Source organism: Peromyscus leucopus, chromosome 8b, assembly GCF_004664715.2.
Source record: "Peromyscus leucopus breed LL Stock chromosome 8b, UCI_PerLeu_2.1, whole genome shotgun sequence".
In the NCBI taxonomy this organism is placed as follows: domain Eukaryota; kingdom Metazoa; phylum Chordata; class Mammalia; order Rodentia; family Cricetidae; genus Peromyscus; species Peromyscus leucopus.
In genome coordinates this window covers 9,762,579-9,786,647 of record NC_051086.1, presented here as the reverse complement: position 1 = coordinate 9,786,647, position 24,069 = coordinate 9,762,579, and the positions used below count along the sequence as shown (strand labels likewise).

Genomic DNA, 24,069 nt, shown 5'->3' with positions numbered 1-24,069 from the left:
ACGGCCTAGACCATTTCTGATCCCAAGCACGTAGTCGAAGGGAATGCCAGCCTTTGCTATATGCATTGAATAAAAGGTTTGGAGATGATTAAGACCACAGACATCCAGTGCCAAACTGGGAGCTGCTACCAGGGGGCTTCTGCTGGCACTCTCTCTGAGACCCTACTGCCTTGCCTTGAGTTTCACCAATTCTGTGAGGACAAGGAGAGGAAAGGCCTGCTCATAGCCACTGGCCTTGAGAACTGGCCCATCTTTCTGTGACATCATAATTGAAGCGGCAGCCTACAGCTCTGAGCGCTGGCAACCCTCAGGGCCAGTCTTGCTTCCACACTGTCCAGCACCTCTCCCTCCTACCCACCTTGTGAGCTGGTGACTCAGTGCCATGGTGAGCACTGACTGACGGGCAGCCAGCATCTGCTTGAGGTAAGTACCCTGGGGCCTGCAGGACTGGAGACAGGAAGGCCTCTTCCCAGGAAAGCTGAAGCCCAGCTGAACAGGATGGAGGCTGGGCCAGCTCCTAGGTTCCATAATTAAGACTGAAACCCGAGACTTTCTGCTGGGGGAAGACCTGACCACAGGTTTCAGCTTTCAAAGGGTTACCTGGACTCTCATTAAAGGCTGACTTGTGCCCAGGACTGGGTCACTCCACTCTCAGAGGCTCTCTTGACCTCTGCCTCTCACACCCGTTTTGGGGTAAACATTTCTGTGGAATTCAACCCTGGCTGAATAGAAGGCTGGGGCAGTCAGAGCCTGGGGTGGATCCTACGTGGATCTACCTGGAGCAGGACTCCCTCTTGTGCAGATCTCCGTTCAAACATTCTCTCTTTAGGGAGACCTTCCTGGCTCCCCAAATACAAAGCCACACACCTCCACCCCTGACACACTTCCCCCTTCTAGTTTCTCTTGGCACCCCCCGCCCCCCGTGTCTCCTGTACCTACCAGCTTCCTTGATTGATGCCCCTTAGACTGTGGGCTCCAGGACAAGAAGGCAGCCTGTGTAGTTCACAGGGTAGCCCAGCTCTCCACAAACATCCTAGTCCGTGCATGAGGGAAAAGAGGAAAAAAGTCCAAACACCAGAGGAAATCTAAGACGTCTCCTGCCTGCTAGTGGGGCTTGGATTACAGAGAACGTTTTTGTTAAAGGAAGAAAGGAAGGAGGGAGGGAGGGAAGGAGAGAGCAGGGAGAGGGAAAGAGAGAAGGAAGGAGACACAGTTATGCTTTTAATCTTGATAACCAAACTTTATGACACAGTCATAGACTGGCCGAGATCCGCAGAACACGATACTCAAGGACTAAATGACTCAAGGAGGTAACATTTCTGGAAGCGTGGTTCGCCATGATATTCTGTGACACCCCCTGCCCCGCCTCCCGCCGGCCTGCCCATCCTTTCTCCCTCCTTCTCCTCATACTTCTCTCCTCTCTTCCTAGACTTAGCAAATTTTCTGAACCCAGAGTTTGGATCTAGGTACTTGGAGTAGAGATTTAATATAAATTTGATGAAGTCAAGAAACTAAGTATAGGTGGGGGAAAGATGGTGAGAGAGAAGAGGGAAAAAGTATCGCCAGGAAAAAGCTAACGAACGACAATGGTAACAAGCTGGAGTTTCCTTTAGCTGAATCCCCAACAGACCGCACCTGAAGCTAGCCTCTTCGCACAGGCAGACATGCTTGCTTCCAGGGCTCCTCTGTGTGGGAAAACTCTGCGCAGAGGGCCTCAGACAGGGGGAGGGCAGGGCAGAAAAAGTGGGTGGCTGCCTGCCTTTTGCAGGAGCACGAGAGACAACCTCAGATGGTGGCGGTGACTCGGTTGGCAACACAGCAAGCTTCTGTGATGAGGAAAAGGCCAAGGCTGGGCAAGGGCTCCCCATCCATACGAAAACAAAGCGAAAAGCACAGCCCACGTAAAAGAGCCGCAGCTTCTACAAGCTGATGTCCTGGGCCTCGTGTGACCTTTCTGCGTATGAGTAAAGAACAAAATAGGGCGTGCTTGGTCTGTCTGTCCCTTGTCCCGTTACCTCTGCTCTCCCCTGGGAGGTTGCTCTCATGGTCAGGACATACATGCACTTACACGGTCAGGTTTAGGGCATGCTCTCCGATGACCCTGCATCTAGCAAGAGTACAGTTGTGCATATTGATAGCTGTGAGTCCCTGCCCAGGGGTGCTGGGATTCTGAGCTCCCAAAGTCAGTCAATAATGGAGTCCCCTCAAAACAGTGTCACAATATGCACAGGTTTCATGCAAGTAGGGACATGTTAGAGAAGTTTCTGATGTTCTCATCTAGGAATGACCTCAAATGCATAGCTGTGTAACTCTGTGGAATTCATCTCAGGAACTTTCCAACAAGAAAGAAAGAAAGAAAGAAAGAAAGAAAGAAAGAAAGAGAGAAGAGAGAAGAGAGAGAGAGAGAGAGAAAGAGAGAAAGAGAGAAAGAGAGAGAAAGAGAGAAAGAAGAAAGAAAGAAAGAAGAAAGAAAAGAGAGAGAAAGAGAAAGAAAGAAAAAGAAAGAAAGAAAGAAAGAAAGAAAGAAAGAAAGAAAGAAAGATAGAGACAGAGGAAGGAAGGAAGAAAGGAAGGAAGGGAGGGAGGAAGGGAGGGAGGGAGGAGGGAGGAAGGAGGGGAGGAAGGAAGGGGAGAAAGGGAGGGAGGAAGGAAGGAAGGGAAGAAAGAAAGAGAAAGAAAGAGAGAAAGAAAAAAGAAAGAGAAAGAAAGAAAAAGAAAGAAAGAAAAGAAAAGAAAGACATTGTAACATATGCCCCCAAAGAATTTCCCAGTTCAAAACAGTTTCTATCTACAAAGGACATTTCTCTCTAGATTATTTTTTTCTTTCTCTTAGTTTTTTTCTTCTGCCTTTCTTTTGACCCCTCTCTCTGTCAAGACTCCTTCATCTACCTCACAAGCCCCATCAGCACACCCTAGAAGCCAGCAAGTCAGGAACTATAACCCCAGATCTGGAGCGGCTGGTACTCTATGCTGATCTGTCTATCTAGTTCTGAGTCACCAGGACAAATCCCTATGTCCCTCGCTGAATGATTAGTAAGAAAAATAGGCAGTCAGCAGGCAAAGGTGGTCTAACAAGGTCCTGGGGGTCCAGAGCAACAAACAGTCCCCCCCCCCCCATCCATATCAGCACGGGCTGATCCAGAAGCCCAGATATATGCAGGAATGCAACATTCCTGGCCCAGAAATCAAAGCAAGGCTAACAAGTGGGATGGATGCAAGTAAGGGTCCACGCTGCTGACGCTGGGGTGAATTTAACAGATCCAGGGAGCCCTGTCAGGATAGGGGCACTGCGTGTGCACGCTTAGCAAAAGCTGCTAACTAAAACCGTAATTTTCATCAGCACTCTATCCCTATAAGTTGAGAAAGCACTTCATTTGGGATGGACCTGTCCATTAAATATGCAGTAGCCGCAATGGTCATCTACTGGACACTGGCTACTCCACCAAGCTCTTATAGAAATCGGTCACCTAATCCGCCATAAAGTAGGGGACCGATGCACAGCAGGAAGGAGTATGTTCTCAGTCACAGGACCTGATTTCTCTGCACCCTAGTCATTTGTGAAATGAAAGAGATTGTACTTTATACATCATAGGCTTCGGGTGATTTTTTTTCAACTAAAAATTTATGTAAAGCATTTACAACAACAGTGACAATACAGTAAACGTTCTATGAATATTCTTTCTTGTTGCATCGGTTTTCTTCCACAGAACGTGAGTGATGGGTCTGATGCAAAGCTAGTGTAGTTATGTAGTTTGAAGGTAGCTCTGTTTATCTGTAAGATTGATGCTGTGTCTGCCTCTTGTGATGTAAATTATCATCGAAAACCAAAGTTTTCTCGGTGGAAACATCTCTAGATATTTCCTGTAGACTCTGGGTGTAGCTGAATGGCAAAGGCTTGCCTAGCATGCACGTGGGGGCTCTGGTTTTCTCTCTGCACTGCCAAGAGATGCGGTTGATAATGGCAATAATGATACAGTTCAAGGGAATTAGTACTGTCTATGTGACTTGTGTTGCAAGATACCTTTAAAAGTTGTATGGATCTGTGCCTCAAATCATTGATCCATGGGAAGACGAAAGGCAATTTTGCCTCATAGACAGGCAGTCTTTAATTAGACACACGCTACAGTCTTTCCACTGGTATTGGCCAACTGGGATGCTCTGTGCTTTACTTGCGGTTCTGGAAACTCGACTCCCCATCCAGCTTCCATTTTGCACTCTCTGGGTAACATTTCCTTCCATTCCTTTGCAAGTGACTTGACTCACATTGGGCAATGGGGGTCCAAGCAAGAAAAGCAAAGGTATGGAATGGACAAAGCCAGGTAGCGACATGAAAATGCTGGCAGCTGTCACCAAAATAAACCAAGAAATCAGTCCCTTGGGCAGCTTGGGCAGGGTTTACAGCATTCACGGCAGAGCAGAGAGTGCTCATCCTGGATGAGCAGAGCTGGGCAGAGTTGGGCAGAGAAGCACACTGTACCCACTCTGCAGCCAGCCCCTTAACTTCCCGGGTACCCGTGTGTATGATGATGGAAACAAGCATGCCCTGGAGAAATGGATGATCCTGAAGGTGTGTGCTGCAGCAGTAACTCTGGGAAGGGGGACCAAAAATACCAAGAATAAGACCCAAGAGGAGGTCTATGTGTACGAATTTTGTGTTTATCAACAAATTTCATTCTGCCTGTAGAAACAAACAAAAACCTAATTCCAGAATGTGACTCAAGCGTGGGAGTTGAAGCACTAATCCAGAGCCACTGAGACGCACAGAAAGGGAAATGGGCTTTAGCAGGAAGAAAATTGTAGTGAACCAGGGAAAGGCGCTTTGAATCTGAGCTACCAGGACCGCTAGAGTCCATTGCTGAGCAAGATCATGGCTGCTGAAAATCAAAAAGAGGCAATTCTGATTCCGACCCTCCCCGATACTTCCTATCTATCCTCCTGCCCCAATGTGACCTGAATCACTTACACATCTGCACCAGAAGCATCAAGAAGCTTATAGAGAGGCAAGCTCTCAGGCCTCAGTACATATGGAGCTGGGATTCCTAGCCAAGGGGATATCCATTACTCACAATTTTCCCAAGGTGAATCTCCTAAGGTCTGAGGCCATTGGGCAGCCCACATCTGCATCTGGGGAGTGAACCAAGGCTTGTGTAAGCCCCTCCAACTTGAGTTTTTTACATCCTTCCCAAACTCACCTGAAGGCTTCTGGAATGCACAATAAAAATCAAGGCTGCCTTGCTAAGAAAAGGAGTTTTGTTTTTTTGTTTTTTGTTTTTTTTTTTTTAGTTGCCAGACCATATCCTGAGCCAGGACATTGCCTGGCTGTTGAGTCAAAGACAGGACTTGGCTTAGGCATTCCATATTCCCAAGCACACTGCCAGGACTCACAGGAGATGGGGACTTAAGAAATGAGCAGATTTGGTCATTTAAGGGCAAATTTCCATGCTCAGAAATCAGACTTGAACACAAAACTCCATCATTTACCATAAAAGAAATCTCAGGGGATTTTTTTTTTTTTTCAGTTTTCTTCTCCCTTATCTCTGGGTTATGTGGTGAACTACAGAAATACACATATTGATTTGCTATTCACTCATCAATGTTTTGCATTTCTCTGCTCAGAGACTCAAATCTTCCTACCACTTCTGAAGGTAGGCAATTGGCTATTTCTAGAGGAAAGTAAGGGTCTTGAAGGTGGATTTTTCTTTCTTTCTTTCTTTCTTTTTTCTTTTTCTTTCTTTCTTTCTTTCTTTTTTTTTCTTTCTTTCTTTCTTTTTTTTTTTTTTTTTTTTTTTTTTTTTTTTTTTTCTGTTTCCACTACATCTTTGGGCCATGAACAGATGGACTGGCATATGTGAGTGCTTTCTCTAGGCACACCAGAGGTGACCTTCTCAAGGTCACTCACAATGTGTGTTTTACGCCCCCCTGCTGGGGTGCTCTTAGGACCCTGCATTGGCGACCAGTGTTGAGGGAGTCACTCCCCGACGCTCCTGGCCAATCAGCCTCCCTCATGCAGGTTGCTAGGCAACAGGAGGGAAGCCAGGATAGCAGCTCTAAATATTTCAAAAGACAGAGGGAGAGATTTTAGCTGCATCCTGACAGAGGGATAAGGGACAAGAGTCACTTTAGGAATTAAGAATCCAGTCTTCCAGCAGGGATAGTTCATTCGACAAGAACCCACGAAGTCGCTTTCCTGAGCCTGGGGGACAGTGACCACCTGGCACTGCTGGAGAGGGAAGTAAGTGTTAAAGGAGCAGACAGAAGCCCCAGTGCTTGCTGGGTCACAGCTTGGTTTCGAGGTGTGTGTGTGTGTGTGTGTGTGTGTGTGTGTGTGTGTGTGTGTATGTGTGTGTGTGTGTGTGTTGTTTGAGACAGGATCTCTCTACATAACCTTGGCTGTATCAGAATGCACTGTGTAGACCAGGCTGTCCGAAAACTCACAGAAATCCACCGGTCTCTGCCTCCCAAGTGCTGGGATTTAAGGCGTGTGGCTTGGAAGTTTTGACACTTTCCTGTGACTCACATAGTCTACTATCCCAGAGCACGATCACCACAAAACCAGAGAGCCCCAAGTAAATTAAAAAAAGAAAGAAAAAGAGAGAGAGAGAGAGAGGGAGGAAGGGAGGGAGGAAGGAAGGAGGAAGGAAGGAAAGGAAGGAAGAAGAAGAAAGAAAGAAAGAAGATAAAGAAAGAAGAAAGAAATTAGAGAAACCTGTGAGACCACTGTCATTCTCGAGTCTTGGTAGTTTCTTTGAAGGAAAGTTTGGCTTCCCCAGATGAGTAGCTTCATGCACACGCTGTGTATTACTTTATGTTCTCCACATGCTCATGCCAGGGTCAGGGACACTAACTGCTTTTTAGTTCACGAATTACATACCACCCATACCGCCTGCTTAATCAGTAGAGAATCACGCTGAAAATACACATTCTTTGGTCTCATCCCAAAGATACTGAGTGTGACATTTGAAACTTATACTTTTTAATAAACAACTTGTTTTTTTTTTGGGGGGGGGAACTCCCATTATTTTCCTTTGAAACACAGCCGGAACCATCTCTTTTATAAACAATGTCCTAATGACATGTTCTCTCAGGCCCCTCTTCTGCCCCCTTAACCCACGGGCACCCATTACCTCCTGTTCTGCTCCAGGAAACCCTGACACTTCTTATAGTCCTTTGCAAATAATCTCAACTATTCTTGTTTTGCGTCTTGCTGGGAAAGCATTTTCCCTGGACTACAACTGTAGCTGATCCACTATGGTTCTGGGGGCCATAATAGGCCATTGTCTGTCTACGAAATCAAGCTTTATCAGAACAGCCGAGCCATCCTGTAGTCATGATGCAGTCATAGAAGTGAGTGAGTAACATAGAGATGGTGTGGCTTACAAAGCTTAAAATATTTCATTTTACCATCTGGCCTCTTATAACAAAAATCTGCCACTTGTTAGTTTGGATGAGTGGCAAAGGCTGGCTAACCCTTAACATGGTCATTTCCTCTTCCTGGTTCCAAAACTACACTACATTTCCCAGCCTTCCTGTGATGAGGCATGCTCCTATAACTGAATCCAATCAAACAGATGGGTGAAAAAAACTGTAAGATTCTAGCCTGTGTACAATTTCCCTTTGTTTGCACAGGAGCCCAGCATTGACTCTGGAGGTCCCCTGAAGGTACTGGGGCTCATAATCTCTACGTGTAATCATGACTTGCTGACAGGACTCTGGTCTCTTCCTTCTTACTTGGAGGCAAAGCGTTAACCCAGTAGGAAAGGCTGTTTGGGTTTTTAAATGAGAGAAAACTCAACCTCAATCAGTTTGAGTCTTTATGTATTATATTAAGTCCATTTGTTACAGCAGCTTGAATTAATTTAATTTAAATACCGAGCGTCCTCCTTTAGGCTAGAAGTTAGGGAGAGTTAAGGAGTGGAGTCTTTCCCTTAGTCAGAACACCCCTAAGCATCTCTAAAACCATGAGCCAGGAGGGTAGGGACCAACCGCTGCTACTTTGGGGTATGAGAAAGGAGATGGAAGAACCAGGGAGGGCAGTGGGTGTGGAAACTAGTCTCGCCTGGGGTCTCTACTTCCATCTTACAAAGGCAGGCGGAGCTTGTCATCCCCCTGCTGACTAGTGGATGTCCTGCCACACACACGGCTGGAGCAAGAGGTGTGGCCCTTTCTCCAGGAGATAATCATTTCCAGGGCAGACGTAACAGTCTAGCAGCATGGTTAGAAGGCTCCAGGAGGCAGTGGAGTATGAGGGATGAATTCTCAATACAATGTGGCAGACCTGGTCTTGGACCGTCCTGGCAGACACTGAATCCCTTAAAGCAAGTCACCACCTCTTTGAAGCGATGATTTTCCATGTAAGTCTATATCTCAACACACCACACTAGATGTTAGGCAGAAATAGAGCAATTGTTTACCAAGTTGCCAGGATGCCTGTGGTCCATTAGAGGTGCCTCAGCAGATTAGGCAACATTCAGGGTTTTGAGTTACTCAGTGGTTTGAGTGGCAAAATACCACCTTTTCAATATGTTTATGTATGTAGTACTTTGAAGTGTTAACTGACATGTTTCACAAAACTCACTCTTAAAAAGGCACACTGCCTGGGAAGACAGGGATACAGTTCACCTTTGCTTTGAGGATGGACTGTACCAGCTCCATGTAGAGAACAAAAACACTCATTCTTGGTCTTTTCAGTTTCAAAAATCTAGACCTATGTTGTCTGATACGGTGGCGTCTAACTACATGTGGCTATTCAGATCTAAGTGAATGAAAGTGAAGCACATCCCAAGGACCCTGGTCTCATCACTCAGGTGGCTTTGGCTGCAAGGATGGGAAAAGAACATGAACAACAGGCCCATCACCGCAGAAAGTTTTACCAGACAGTGCTGCTCTGAACCCAAGTGTACCCAAGGTTTACTGGATCCACCAGAATTAGGATCCTGATCCTTCCAAATATTCCTCCACCTCGGGGAAAGACAACAGAGGTAGTGAAGGCACCAGAGACATGGATGAGCTCATACAGAGACCCAATCCTTAGCTCCCTGTGACGGACACAGGATTGGAGGCAGGTCAGACCAATGGATGACAGACAGAAGCTGAGGACTGAGGAGACACAGTCCCTCTACTAGTCGGGGCCACTCAAGGCAGAAAAGCCTCTCAAACCTGCCTTGGCTCTCTGTCCTGGTAGAGAAGCATGGAATGAGCAGTGATGTCATGGTGGCAATAAGCTGCCTGGCTCAAAATTGTCTTCAGCCTCTCCCAGCACCTCTGAAGTAAGTGGAAGGATGATTGCTTGTGCCTTCAGGAGCTAAGGGGAAGAAGCCACTGAGGATGCACACCCACAAGTCATTTACCTCTTAGGATTTCTGTTGCTGCGATGAAACACCATGACCAAAGCAACTTGGGGAGGAAAAGGTAAATTTGGTTTACACATCACAGTCCATTTCAAAAAGCCATGGCAGGAACCCAAACAGGGCCAGAACCTGGAGGCAGGAGCAGGCGCAGAGGCCATCAAGGCTCTGGCTTGCTCAGCCTGCTTATTCTTATAGCATCCAGGGCCACCAGTCCAGAGGTGTCACCACCCACAATGAGCTGAACCACACCCTCTATCAATCACTAAGAAAATGCCTACAGCCAGATTGTATGGAGGCATTTTCTCCATTGAGGCTCCCTCCTTTCAGATGACTCTAGCTTGTGTCAAGTTGACATAAACCTAGACAGCACAACTGACCTCTTGTCAACCTCACAAACACCACACATCACCATAACCTTTCCTTTCTTGTTCACCCCCAGAATCACACATTAATATAAACATCACAATATAAATATTCAAAATTTAAAAGTCCCACGGTCTTTAAAAATCTCACTTAAAAAGTCAGCTCCTTTAAAATATTCATTCTCTTTTAAAATTTAAAAGTTCCAGTCTCTTAACGGTGGGCTCCTGTAAAATCAAAAATAAACACTCCCTTTCTTCACGAGGGAAGAACCAGGGCACAGACACAGTCTGAACACAGCAAAAACCAAACTCCAACAGTGTAAACACTTCACTGGTTCCTTCAGCTCTGCGACACGCCCAAGCTGGCCTTCTAGGCTCTACTCCACACCTGCTGCTGTTTTTTGGCGCCCAAGCTGGTCTTCCAGGCTCTACTCCACACCTGCTGCTGTTCTTGGCAGGCAGTCCTCCTTTGGTACCGGCATCTCCAAAATGCTGAGGTCTTCTGCCACAATTGGCTCCACTCTTTCCAAGAGAGCCTCTCCTGAGCTCTGCTCAGGGTCTCCAGTCCTGCCGCACAGGGTCGAGCCTCAGCTGCTCTCCATCACCTCCTCAGGCCTCCAAAGCCAGCACCACCTGCGTGATTCTTACACCACCAAGTCTGGCCACCAGCACGAAGTACAACCTTGGTGGCCTCTGGAACATAGCCCCCTGCGTGCTGACCCTAAGGCAATGCTTCCCCAAAGAGTTCACCTCAAGGATGCCGGTCTCTTAATCCCTGCCAATTTCTCAGCTCTAGTGAAGCAGCATCAATTGTCCCAGTAAGGCAAAGGTTTTATTTCAGTGTTTCTGGTATCTTGTTAATCACAGATGATTCTTAAGCCTCAGCTAAGCAGAATCACAGATTCTTAACTCCAAATAGCAGCAAATGGTCCTGATAGAGCCATTAAGGGACCTTCAAAGTTCTCTCTGAAAATTTCACAAACCAGACCTCCATCATCCTCGTTGCTTTCAACATCATCCACGCTCCCACAGAAAGGCTCATTGAGCTCTGAACACTCAACAAATTTTGCAGCCCAAAGTTCCAAAGTCCTTCCTAAAACACACGGTCACGTCTGTCACAGACAGACATACCCCACAATCTTGGTACCAATTTCTGTCTTAGTTAGGGTTACTATTGCTGTGGTGAAACACCACGACCAAACAGCTTGGAGAGGATAGGGTTTATTTGGCTTATGCTTCCACAGCACTGCTCATTACTGACGTCAGGGCAGGAACTCAAACAAAGCGGGAACCTGGAGGCAGGAGCTGATGCAGAGGCCATGGAGGACTGCTGCTCACTGGCTTGCTCATCATGGCTTGCTCAGCCTGCTTTCTTACAGGGACAGCACCACTCACAATGGGCTGGACCTTCCTCAATCAACCACTAACTAAGAAAATGCACTCCATCCAGATCTTACGGAGCCAATTTTCCCAACTGAGGTTCCATTCTTTCAGATGACTCTAGCTGGTGTCAAGTTGATATAAAACTAGACAGTACACCTCTGAACTACATCTTCTCTGCCTCCATTCTGCTGAGTAACACTCAAACACCTGGAAACTCATATACACCCCCCTGGGAAAGAAGGAAGGGGGACTGAAGTTTGAAATATCTGCAGTTTGGTTTTTGTGGAAAGTGGACGTGAGGGAAACATTTTTATAAACTAAGCCACCTTTCCTGGAGACTGACGCTTGCAGACTGAGTTTATGTCCACTATATATTTCTTCTATTTGTCTTGCACGAAAATGTTCTTACTGCTGAACACAGTGAAAAAGCAAAAGCTCAATGGAACTCAACCTCAATTTCTCTGTCTACAAGCCCATTACTGGATAGGATGGGTTTGGGATAGCAGGAAAATGCAAGAAGAAACAGGGTACGGAGATGTCAGGGTCCTGCAGGAAGTGCCGTGATACCTTTCCCAAGGCGAACAAGAGCCAAGCCAATAAAAAAAAAAAAAAAATGAGAGTGCTCTTTGCTTCAGCATCTAAGTGCAATAAAGAGGACACCCACCCCAGTTTACAGCCCTGCTTTGTTCCATTAGAAAAGGGTATTATGAAGAAGCAAGGAACAAACATTTCTCCACTTGGCAGATCCCTGAGCCAGTAACTTAATCCAAGGATTGGGGTGTGGTAAAGAACATGAACACAACAGAAGTATTTAGCAATGAGCCAATATGAGTATGGTCATTCTCCCCCTTGGAGTGGGGATGGGCACTGGGAATTCGCATGATAACAGCGTTCATCAGGCATCATCCACGTGACTTGTCCAGTCAACAACAGAACTGGCATTTAGCAGGGACGCTGTGTCTTCTAATATGGTATGCTGCCCCCATGTTGTGTGTGGATGGATACAAATTCTCTAACGTTAAAACAGAGAGCTGTCAATCAAAAGCCTCTTAACAGGCAGTGAGCTGGATATGTGTTTTTTATTTGCTGGAAGCTGTCAAAATGTCTTTGAGACTCAAGGTTGACTAGTTCAGGATCCTACTTCGAATCCCGTGGCATCCCTGGTTCCCAAAGAGCAACAGTGTACAGGACACAGCTAGTTCATCAAAATATGGGATGAACACAGGCGTGTGAGCAGCAATGTTTGTTGTCAGGAATGGAGCGTGACACAAACAGCCTGGGCTTCGTGTCCTGCGTGTACCATTTTCTCCAGAGCAAACTGTGAACTACCAGAAACAAACCAACCCCTTTAAAGAAGGTGATAAAGAAAAGTAATGAGGGGAAGAGAGAAAATAAGGCAGAGACAGGAAGGAGAGGTATAAATCCAAGACAGAGACTTGGCTTGAAGCTGCTCCAGCCCATGTAATTGCAGTATCCGCCCAGAGCCACTGACTGGACAAAGATTTGACTCCTAAAGTCTCCAGACACATCTAAGTCTCACGACGTGGAGGCCAGATTGTGAGACCCAATGATGATGCATTAGGGCACTGCTCATTGGAGCTGCTACATCACTGAAGTCCAAACAGAAGTGTAGATCAGGATGGAGCATTGGAAGTTTCCAGAAATAATCTGTTCTTTTTGGCTAAGAAGTAGAAGGGACTCTTCTATGTAAGGTTCTAGAACACTGGAGAATTAAGATTTTTGGGTTTTTTAAAAACTATCTTGAATCTATTTGGAATCTTGAAATTACTACTTTAAGGAAAGTGTGTGTGGAAGGGTGAATTCACAAATACTTCTAGAACCACCACAACCACAACAAAAGGGCAACTTGCACCCCCCCCCCCCCCCCCCCCAGTTCCTGGATCACCTTGGAAGGTAATTTTTGACTAACCATCTTATTCTAACAGCCCATCTTTGTGAGAGCTTGTGTGGACGAGACTAAATCAGCCGGGTGTAGACAAGCTACACTCAGAACCATTCCTGGAGAACAGAAGGCGTGTTCTTTCACACTCTTTCCTTTCTCTGATCTTTTTCACTCGCGAGTTCCTTTTCTGGGATGGATTGTGGGAAGCCGCAGAGTCTCAGCCCATTGCTGGAAGAGCCCTGGCATATGGAGACCTGGATGCCTCTGCCGTGCAGAATGCAAGAGGGGCTGAAATGAAGCACTCCTTGGTAGAGGGAGAAGCACAGGCATCTCGGGGGGGGGGGGGGGGCTCCCAGAGTCACAGTATGCAAATAATTAAACAAATGGTTTCACAGAAATGTTGTCAAGAAAAGGCTTCTCAATTCCATCACCATGGTGATAGCTCGTCAAATAAAAAAAAAATCTAAATGTAAATCTAAAAATTGCTTCATTTGGCTGATGGAAACTAATAAATAGGACTCCTGGTGATTTACCATATCACTCGCTATAATCACCCTGAATTCTCTCAGATTCTACTTGTGTACCTGGCTTGGTCCTAGGATATCTCTGTCCAAACCATCTTTGATCCCCACGAGCCTAAAAAAGTGGCTTTCACCTCAATCCCTGGAAGTCCAGTCAGTACCCTCTCTGTTCTCTTGCTGGCACTCAGTAAGTTTTTACTCCAGGATGACTGATAGACAGTCAGTGATAGTTCCACAGTCAGGACATTTACAGAAATAACTTCATGCTCCCTGGTGTGTTAATTCCCTGGGATAGAGTCCAGGCTGGCCTCAAACTCTGAGATCCACCTGCCTCTGCTACCAGAGTGCTGGGATTAAAGTCGAGCATCACCACCACCCGGGGCAGGGGTTTTAGAATATTTTGATGGGATAAATTAAAAAAAAAAAAAAAAAAAAAAAAAAAGACTTGTGAATCTCTGCCATTCTGACTCAAACACCTCCATCCAATTTTTACATTAAAATCTGAATGTTGCAATTTGAGGCACCATGAAGTAGACAAAAGCCATGTCCTGTCATTTTTAAAACCATTATTCAAACAAATGGCCTTAACTTTCCAAAGAGCCAAGTCAAAAACAGGGACAGAAAGATGAGCATCAAGTTCTAAGTACAGAGATCCCTGCTACATCTGTGTAGAGACGAGCATGGAAAAGGTACCAAGAGCATCAACTGCAGATGGAGTAGAGGATAACACAACTACTTAGAAGAACATTACGTGGGACTTCGATACATAAACTACAGAAATTCTACAGCTTTGGACGAGAAAGATGTGCACTGTGTAGGGCTAGCAAAAATATCAAGCTACAAAACAACATGTTTTATTAGTGTGTATGCACACAGGCAAAAAAGCAGAGGACTACATGCCACAATACTAACAGTTGTTTCTTCTTTTTAATCTTTAATTTTGTTGACTAAGACAGGAATTTATTCAGCAAGCTTATATGAACAAAATAATAATGATAATAATTGTAATTAAAAAAATCAAGGGGCTGGAAAGAGGGCTCAGTGATTAAGAGCACTTGCTGTTCTTTCAGAGGATCTAGTTTAGTTCCCAGCCCCAGCCTGGCCATGGCAGCTTACAACTGCCTGTAACTCTAGTTCCAAGAGTCCTGGTGCCCTCTTCTGGCTTCCAGGGATATAACAAACATAGTATACATATATACATACATACATACATACATACATACATACATACATACATACAGGCAAAATACGCACATTAAAAATAAATGTTAAAAATCAAGCCACATCGCTGCTTTTAAGCTGACTTTTCAAGAATAAGAGAAAATTATTCAACATGTATGAAACACCAGGTTTAACCCCTGCCTCTCCCCATAGCACCCCTTAAACAAAAAACAAACAAACAAAAAAGGCAGAACTCTCTACTGTGCTCCATACTATGGTGAGAAGCAAGCTGAAAAGACCATCTGCTCCATAAATGAGAAGTCTAAATAAAGGGGACATTATGTGTGAACAGCAAAGTCACACATCTCTAGGGGTCAATGAGCTAACTATAGAGATGCCAGCGGATCATGTCCACATGGGTGGACACACGTGGCTTGGTAGGCAAGAGGAGGAGATAACTGTGGGTACCATCCCAGAGAAGTGTGATATTGGCCAACTTGGTCGTCTGTGCTGAGACTGTTTTTGCATCTGATGGTGGAGGTGATAACAGCAGATGGGCGAAAGCACAGAGCACAGGCCTGCACAGGGCACATTAGGAGATGCCGACTGTTGTTTTCTCTCTATTATTCCCAACCACAGGCTCAATGGAAACTAGGGTGGGAGCAGCTTCAGGCAGAAGAAAGGTTGCCCTTTCATAGGACATCTCTTGCTGCTCACAATCCGCTTTCTGTAAGAGATCCTCCCTGAATCGGCTTACATGCTGAAGCTACTATTGAAATTAAATGGCACTCATTTTCCCAAGAACACTCGGGAGTTTGGCCCACCCTTCTCTGGCACCACGCAGTTTTATTGAAGTGCATCATCTGTTGCTGACTTACTCTGTTGACGAAGCCAATCAAAGCCTTCCCTCTCTTCTTTGGCAAAGGACTTTGTACACTCCAATCAAAAGGCACCTTTAATCTGAATCCTTTTCACTCAACTCCTTACCATGACCCACATGCCATTCCATTCCTCCTCCCCCCATGCTGAATGTAATCAGCCTGGTCCAATTTGCTTATATAAACAGGAGGCCAAGGCAGGGGACGTCACTTGGCCATGGCGGTTCTGCTTTTTAAGACATTGCCCGAGACCTTTCAATAGAACCAGACTTGGAGGAGAGTTATATTAAACAGTTTGACTCCAAACCTAAACAGCCCCTGAAGCATTAGTGGTTCAAAGATCTCCCGGTGCATTTATGAAAAGCCATTGATCTGGGAAGAGGTGTTAGAGGACTTGAAATGCACTAAGAAAACTCCTTTGCTGGCAGGAGGCAGAGTGGTTTTCATTAACGGGCTGCCCTTTATCTCGTCACATTACTGACCTGCCAAGGCAGAGATCGCTGTTTCTCCAGCCTTGAAGCTACCTCTGGTCAGAAACTATGATAAGAAAGCATTCATTTTTAAGACACATACAAAAGAGGAGGTGCTTTTCTCAGTTGGATTCCCGAGTATACTTTAAATTTTAAATTTTGTGACCACCTTCAATACATCAAAGCCTTAAGGACACTGTGGATCATTTTACTGGTGTTTGTTAGTGCTTGAGGCAAAACAAAACAACAAAAAACCCCACAAAATCTGTGACTTCTAAACTTCAGAACTTGAAATATCACCCAGAGTAGACTCCATTTATAACCCAGAGTCATAAACACCGAAACTTCAATTGATCACCTGCAGAAGAGTACAGGCTACCTCCACCCACATTCTGTTGCTTACCAGCTCGGTGACCTGAGTGGAATTCCTGCCACGGTTTCTCACACTGTGATGGGCATCAGCAGCTTCATGGTGCATTGTGGCCAGAGTATGGCAATAGGGTGCCTGGTACATAGTTGGCACCTGAGGAAAACTAGCTATTGCTATTGCTTATTACTGCTACATTATTATTGTTATTATTATTATCATCATTATTTAGGCAGTGTAAAAGCTGGAGGCAACATTCTGCATCTATGTGTATCTGTGTATTTTTTTCTGGGAAGAGGTCCATATATTTTATCTTCATTTTCCCCCAAAGGGAATAACCACTAAGCCAGCTAGACTAACTCTCTCCTCTAATTGATGAGTAAAATCTTACCCAGGGGTTGTAATGTTTTTCTCACAACTGCACAGTAAGCCAGAGGCAAGGCCAGAACTAAAACCCCAAATCCGTTGACTCACTTTGTCCAGTGTTTTGAAAAGTGTTGGAAACATTACCAAAAGCAGCCTAGGAGTTACTCAGCCTTGTACAGAAGTGACCCGTCAATAAAAATGGGATGGCATGGACACCTCTTAGTGGCCTCGAGGCAAAAGAAATATACAGCAGACTGGAGGTGTGAGAACTGTGGGAAAAACCCTTGACAGTAACTATCAGCAGATAAGGGAGGGGGACTTCAAGGCCACAGGCAGGCTGTTGCATTCCAAACCCGTTCTATCTTCTGATCTCTAGCAAGATCAGTGTTGATCCCATGACAGCCACGTGCCTTCTGAGAGCCTAGAGAATACACACACAGTTGATTTCAGAAATCATGTCTTGGTCTGCCTCACTCCCCAAGGAGACACAGCTTTAGGATTCTAGGATTCACACTCCTTTCCTAAGGCTAGGTTCCTTACTTTTCCTTCACATTTTCCTCGTTTCTCCCTGGTTTTCAAAGCAAAGCCCTTGTGGTCAAGCCTGGGACTAGAAGCAGCAAGGTTACCAGATTACTCATTAGAAATGCAGATTGGGGCTCCCCTCTTTCAGACCTACTCTGAGGAGGCTCTGGGGTGGGCTCCGATTTAACAGGGTTCAGAGGTACAATCAACTTTGAGAACCACTAATTAGAGTCATTGGTGTGGTGGAGAAACCAAGCCGGGCTAGAGGCTTGGACCAGCCTTCTAGAGAAGCCAGTCCCTAGAATACCTTTGGTTTTTTGTTTTTCTTTTAATTTGAAATAAAACTGGAATTAGATTAGTAGCCCAGACCCTCCTGTATTTTGCAAACAAGAGATCTTGGAGGGAAGTGGGAAACAAATCCAAAACCTTTCCTCCCAGTCACAATGACACATTGATTTTAGCATTGTGTGGGAGGGAAAGAGGCAGGGAGGAGGGCCGAGCTGGTGTGTTGAGAACTCTGTTTCAATGGAATCCACTGTAATTTAGGGGCAATTAGCGTCCACACATTCTATATCCAGAGGCTCCATCAATCCGGGTAGTTTTTATATACTAACCAAAGCCAACATCCTTGACTGTAGTTAGGTCCCCTTTATTCTGTTTCCACCGCACCCCCAGTGCTGTCCTCCCCTTTAACGCTGAGCTTGTGGGAGTCACTTCAGCTCCTGGGAAAGGGGGGAAAGCCACCTTTTCGGCTGTACCCAGACAGCCTCTGGGCAATCAGAGTCCTCTACTGAGCACTCTTCCTACCCAGGAGAGGAGGAAGCGCCGGCTGCCTCACTAGACCTGCCCTCCGCCTGATGTGACTCAGCTCACTTTCCTCACTCCCATGCTCTTCTGGGCAGCCTTCCCTGACAACAACTTCCTCCCAAATGGTGCTGATGCCATCAGTTGCTAAGTCTCTCTACTCCACTCCGATCCACCCACCATCATGACCACCGCTCCACCTCTACCCTCCCAACACCCTGCAACTCACACACAGTGCCCCATCTCGGCTTCCAGATGTTATATGTCCTACCAACTCGAACTGCTAGACAAACAGGTGACCGGGTAAGCTCCAAACAACATCCTGATCCGCAGGCAGGCAGAGATCTGGTATAAACCGCTGTTGCCGTCTGCCCATCCACCTAATTCCTTGACACCAAAGAAAAATGCATTTGATCCTCACTTGTTTGTCTTCGGGATGTCTTTACCTATGGAAATCAGTGCATCTTCTTTCATTTAAAAATCCTTAAGAAGACCAAATCATATCCATGGAACACAAGTTCAAGGAGTAATGTGAAGGACTTCTACCTGTTCAAAATATCTTCATGTCTACCTTATAACCCAATGGGTTAAGTGTGGTATGAAGTATCACGCCCAACTTCATGGTAAAGAAACTGAATTTAAGCTAGTGGGAGTGATTTACCTAAAACTGGCCTCATTGGGAAGACAACACGGATTTCTGGTTTCTGGTGCTGTGTTATTTATCTACTAGATTCCGTGATTCTGAAACTGTCATCAGAAGGGACTTCTGGGGAAGCAGGGAAAAGGAGAACAGGCTGGGCTCCGGGCATTCTACTCCTGGGTTAACTAAGCCGTGCCCTCCCTGGCTTGGAAGCCACTTCCAATTTCACATTCCCCGTCCCGCATAACCGTACCGGGGCTGGCCCAGTGGCCAAGAGCATGAAATGCTCTTACAGAGGACCAGAGTTTAGGTTCCCAGGAACCATGTAGGGTGGCTCAGAACCATCTGTAACTCGAGCTTCAGGGAATCAGACGCCCTCTTGTGGACTCTTCAGGCATCTGCACTCACATTCGCATATGCACATACAGTCAAAAGCGCAAACACATCTTAAGAGCATTCAGTGTAAGCAGCAACTTCAAGATGATATAGTCAGAGAAGCTCTGAACAACCTTGAAGTTCGTGCAGGTATTCATACCTTCTGGCTTGCAACAGGTACAGACGGTAAAACTGTACCAGCACTCAGCAGAATATGAATAAGCTACCCATCCACTTATTCATGTTCTCATTGAGTCAATACACAGTGAGCAGTTACTATGTGCTAAGCACTAAGACTAGAGTGTTAGAAAAAAAAAATAGGGAGGTGATGCTTTGGGATTGAACTGACAGCCCCACCCCCACCCCAACAAATCCAAATCAGAACAAGAGCAACTAAGGCAAGATCTGTTTTCAACATGGATGGGCAAAGAGAGGTCTCAACCAACGAGGAAGCTGGGCTTGCAGTATGTGAAGATAGGTTTTCTTGGCAAAGTGAAGAGAAATCATGTTTTGTTGCAGAACACAGTGCTGCCCAGGCAGGAAGGGTCAAGGGCCTGGCCTTGGTGAGGAATCCGGAGCAGATGCAGCTGCCAGGGGCCTGATGAGCAAGAACAGAGCAGCAGGGGATGGGAGGCATGGGTCAAGCAGAGCAGGCCTGTGGATTTCTGCACAGCAAGCCAGGCAGCTATTGGAGGGATTTCAGTAAGCAGGGTCAGGACTGACGGATAACCAGGATGACGATGGCCAAGGCCCGAGGAAAGACTCAAGCTGGTCACAAATAGGAGAAGACACTCCAGGGGAGGCTGTTGGGTAGGTTTCCTCTGTCCAAGAAACACCCTTAAGGACTTTTATAATTTAATGTGGAGGCACAGCAGACAGCATGGACAAGTTAGCAGGAGAGGTGAAAATAAAAGTGCCCCCAATTCAGACAGTCTGGCTCCCATCCTGCACGTCTATGATGGAACTGTGTGTAATAGGACAGAAACTTAACTCACTTTTTTGGGTCACAATTTCCCTACCTGTGCCAAGAGGGCAAAAGTCCAGCTTCCCCGGGGTCTTAGGAAGCCCACTTAAAGTGCTTTGCCAGTGGTGCCTGAAAGCTTTGCCAGTGGTAGAGCATAAGGGAAAGGTGAGATACTATTATTGTTAACTGTGTTGATATTTACCGGGTAAATAAAATTACAGTTTTGAGTAAATATGGAATGACATCTTTTAAAATCTAGGTTGAAGATAAGTTATTAGAAGCCAGGCTTGGTGGCGCACACCTTTAATCCCAGCACTTGGGAGGCAGAAGCAGGTTGATCTCTGTGAGTTCGAGATCAGCCTGATCTACAGAGTGAGTTCCAGGACAGCTAGAGCTACAGAGTGAGGCCCTGTCTCAAAAAAACTAAAAGAGAGAGAGAGAGAGAGAGGGAGAGAGAGGAGAAAAGGGAGGGAGGGAGGGAGGGAGGGGGAGGATAGAAGAGAGAGAAGGAGAAGGAGGAGGACAGAAAATAAGTTGAGACCAATTCTGTTCTTAACTCAGAATTTTTACTTGCACTCAAAGATTTAATTAAAATTTTTCATACAATATATTTTGATCATGGTTTCCTCTCCCCCAGTTCCTCCCTGACCATCTCCACTTCCTTACCCAACCAACTTAATGACTGTGTGCATTATGAGGTATACTTATAAACATACTTGTTCTAGGATACTTCTCAAGCCTCATTTAAGTATTTACCATAAAGATGTCATTTTTTAACTTGGCGCTTATTTATATCTAATTTACACGAGTTTCTCTCCACACGTTAGTTAATAATTAATTGTGATTTCAGTACTGAAGGTTGAACCTAGAACTTTGTATACACTAGCCAGGCACCCTGCCACTCAGAGCCACACACCGCCAGCACCCACACTTTAGTTTTAAGGAAATGTAAACAATACTACCACTAGTGACATCAGGGTCTATAAACACTTTTTTTTTTTTTTCAACATCAAACTCAACGGGTTGTTCTACCAGGTCGGTGGTGCTTGACTTTGGAATCACCTAATGAGCTTTTCAAGCACCTCACAACTGGATTCAGTAGAACTCAGCCGACATTTCTGCTCAGGACCAGAGAGAGCATCACTTGAAGCCCTCAGAGACCATTCTTAGGTGAACTGAGGTAGAGAGGTACTAGCCTAGATTCTTGGCTGCTTTTAAAACTTCTTAGGAACTCTGGGACTGAGGGTAGCTACCAAGGAGTCCTTGGTAGACTGAGTCTGTCTCATTCAGGACAGGATGGCTTCTTGATAACTAATAGAGCATCAGTAGCGAGAGCAGAACTCATAGGCAACGTGACTCGAGCATCAATGTCAACCACTGTGTTAAGCACGTTATAAGAATTATTTCACTAACTCACTGCAGCAACCCCAAAGTGAGCAATGTAATTATCTATCACTTATGTCTAAGATAAACTATCAGAGAACCAGAAAGGGGTAGCAGTTCTCTCAAGGGTAGTGCTGGACACAGATAAAACAGTAGCTTCCTTGAAAGCAACCCTCAACTTCAATTTTTTTGTGGGGGGAGGAGGAGGAAGGGTCTCACTACATTGTCCAGGCTGGTCTGGAACTCCTGATCTCAAGCAGTCCTCCTATTATAGTTTTCTAAACGGAGTGGAACAACATGTATGTGCCACTGTGCCACCCTGTGAACGCTTTCTTGTTGTCTTCCTTCACTCCTGGATCTTTCTCTGAGCCTCTTATTAGGCTTGTCTCCCTACTCTTAAGTTTTATGATGAGCAGTTCTTTTAGATGAGAAAATGAAGATCCACAGACGCCACACTCTTTATTCCCTGGTCACAGAACTGAGTGCATAGATGGTCATGTGAAGCTGCTCTAACGTCTCCTGGATATGGGTTTTCTCATTCCAGCTGGAGAAACAAACCACATGCATGCCTGGTGCCCTTGGAGAAGAGGGCATTGGATCCCCTGGGACTGGAGTTCCAGACGGTTGTTAGCCACTGTGTGGGTGCTGGGAATTGAACCCAGGTCAATTCTCTGGCTAATGGGTACAAGGTATCCAGTCAGAGAAGAAGCATTCAAATGGTTGGATCCCAAATGCTGTTGTCCAGGAGACAGTTCAGAGGGTAAAAGGACAGTGGCCAGCAGCCCTAGAAGTCACCACCTTCCTCTAGAATCCAGTTACGCCGGCAGTCTTCGGCCTGCATACACACATTATTATCACACCTGGGGAGGCCAGCCTGGGTCTGCAGCACACAGCACCAAGCGGGGTGTATAAAAGAGAAATGACAGAGCCACCCTGTGGTCACGCTGCAGCTTCTGCTTCACAGCTGAATAAAGGGCATGGAATCGGATGTTTTCCAAACTCAGAAGAAAGCAATGGAAAATCTACCTCTTTTCTCCTGCCATAAAGAACATCTAAACACAGAGCGTTTAATTTCCGAATGGAGCACTGTTCCTTTTTAAGGGAAATGTTAAGCAGGGATTAGAGACAAGATGGGCGGTAACTCTATCCTCAGCCCTTTCATTGTTAATAGCATTTGAGGATGGGGGCATTGGCTCTGCAGAGATGTGGGAAAAACCAAAGTCTATGGAAATGAGAACTGACACACACTGATAAAGCAAGCGCCAGACCCCAGGTCTTAATTACACAGAGTCTAGATGTCAAAATGAATGCGGCTTATTGACGCTCAGAGACTTCACTCGGCATTAAGTTGGATGACCTTCTTCTGGGTGCAGAGAGTAAAGTGAAGGTTTCTCATTACTCAGGGCCACATTCACAAATGCCCAAGGGCTATCAGTCATGCCTGGACACTTTTCTGGGTACAGGGTAGCATTGAACTCAAGCTACAGAACTGAGAAGTACTGGCATCAACCAACAGACGACAAGCAAAATACAATGTGAAGTCCGAGCTCCAAGCAACTGAGAGCTCTTAGAAGCCTGTGTCCTCTCCCTTCACCCCCATGCCTACTCATTCAGGTAGCATCATTTACTACAATAAAATACAGGTACGGTCTCACTGCAGCAACTGATGTGCCCATGAGACACATACAAGTGTCAGAAGCCTACCTTCAACGCCGACGGATCTTCAAAGATGACACTAAACACTGATGTCACTGAAGAGAACACTCAGTGTGGCTCGCTCACACCAGTTGTTCCTATTGGTTAGAGTTTCACAAAGCTTTCTGCCTCCTGGCTCAAGCTCCTTTAGTTAGATGACACATGGCCATTACCCTAGTGGTGTGTACAGGTTGCATCTGTAAAGAGCAGGCTACTTTCATGCTAGTGCATAACCCAACAGTTCTCAACAGGAGTTAGGGTCCTTGCCTTGAAACTGAAAAATAATATACTTCCCCCCACCCCCGCTTCCCTGGCACTAATTAAAGTGTCGGGATGGAGCCCCAACACTGATTTGACACATGACATAACGTCCCGTGTAATCGGACGTGTTCTACGCTAACATCAAAGCCCCGTCTGGGATAATGGAGCAAGATATTTAGTGTGTGTCTGTTGCAGTCTGACATATAACCCCATCCGGCTTCATTCTGCAGGCCCAGGCTCACCAGGAGATTAACCCGGCAGGCTGCAGTGAGAAGGGACAGAGACGACTCTGACAGGAGGCCCAGGATGCAAGGGAAGGCCAAACAAATCTACCTGCTTAAGGAAGACTCTTCCTCTGACGGCCACCTTGAGACTCTGTCCAGCAGAAATCTCTGGCAAGTGTTATCCCAGCCACTCATGTGGCACTGGGCCGTCTATGACTTCCTGATGACATTATTCTACATCATTTTGTTCACAGTGCTGTTTGACAATTTTGTGTGACCATCCCCCGCACTCCGAATAAACCTTAGCAAAGGATGGAGTGCTTTCCGTATGTGTCTGTCCAGACTGGCTTCTCACCGCCCTCTGTGAAGGGCCGGCCAGGCTGCTGTTCACTAAGTTTTGGACTGTAGATAAGAAAATAAAAAATAAAAATAAACGGCCAATG

The 24,069-nt window shown here is 45.8% G+C and overlaps 1 protein-coding gene and 1 long non-coding RNA gene across 2 annotated transcripts in view; one reads left to right on the top strand and one right to left on the bottom strand.

Moving 5' to 3' along the window:
- The window catches only part of Slit3 (slit guidance ligand 3), a 603,162-nt gene that overhangs the window by 332,238 nt on the left and 246,855 nt on the right, over window positions 1–24,069 (bottom strand). The window lies entirely within an intron of this gene.
- Window positions 271–24,069, top strand: LOC119086959. Its single transcript, XR_005090371.1, has 2 exons — window positions 271–423; window positions 23,633–24,069. It is a non-coding gene; the product is annotated as an uncharacterized LOC119086959 (long non-coding RNA).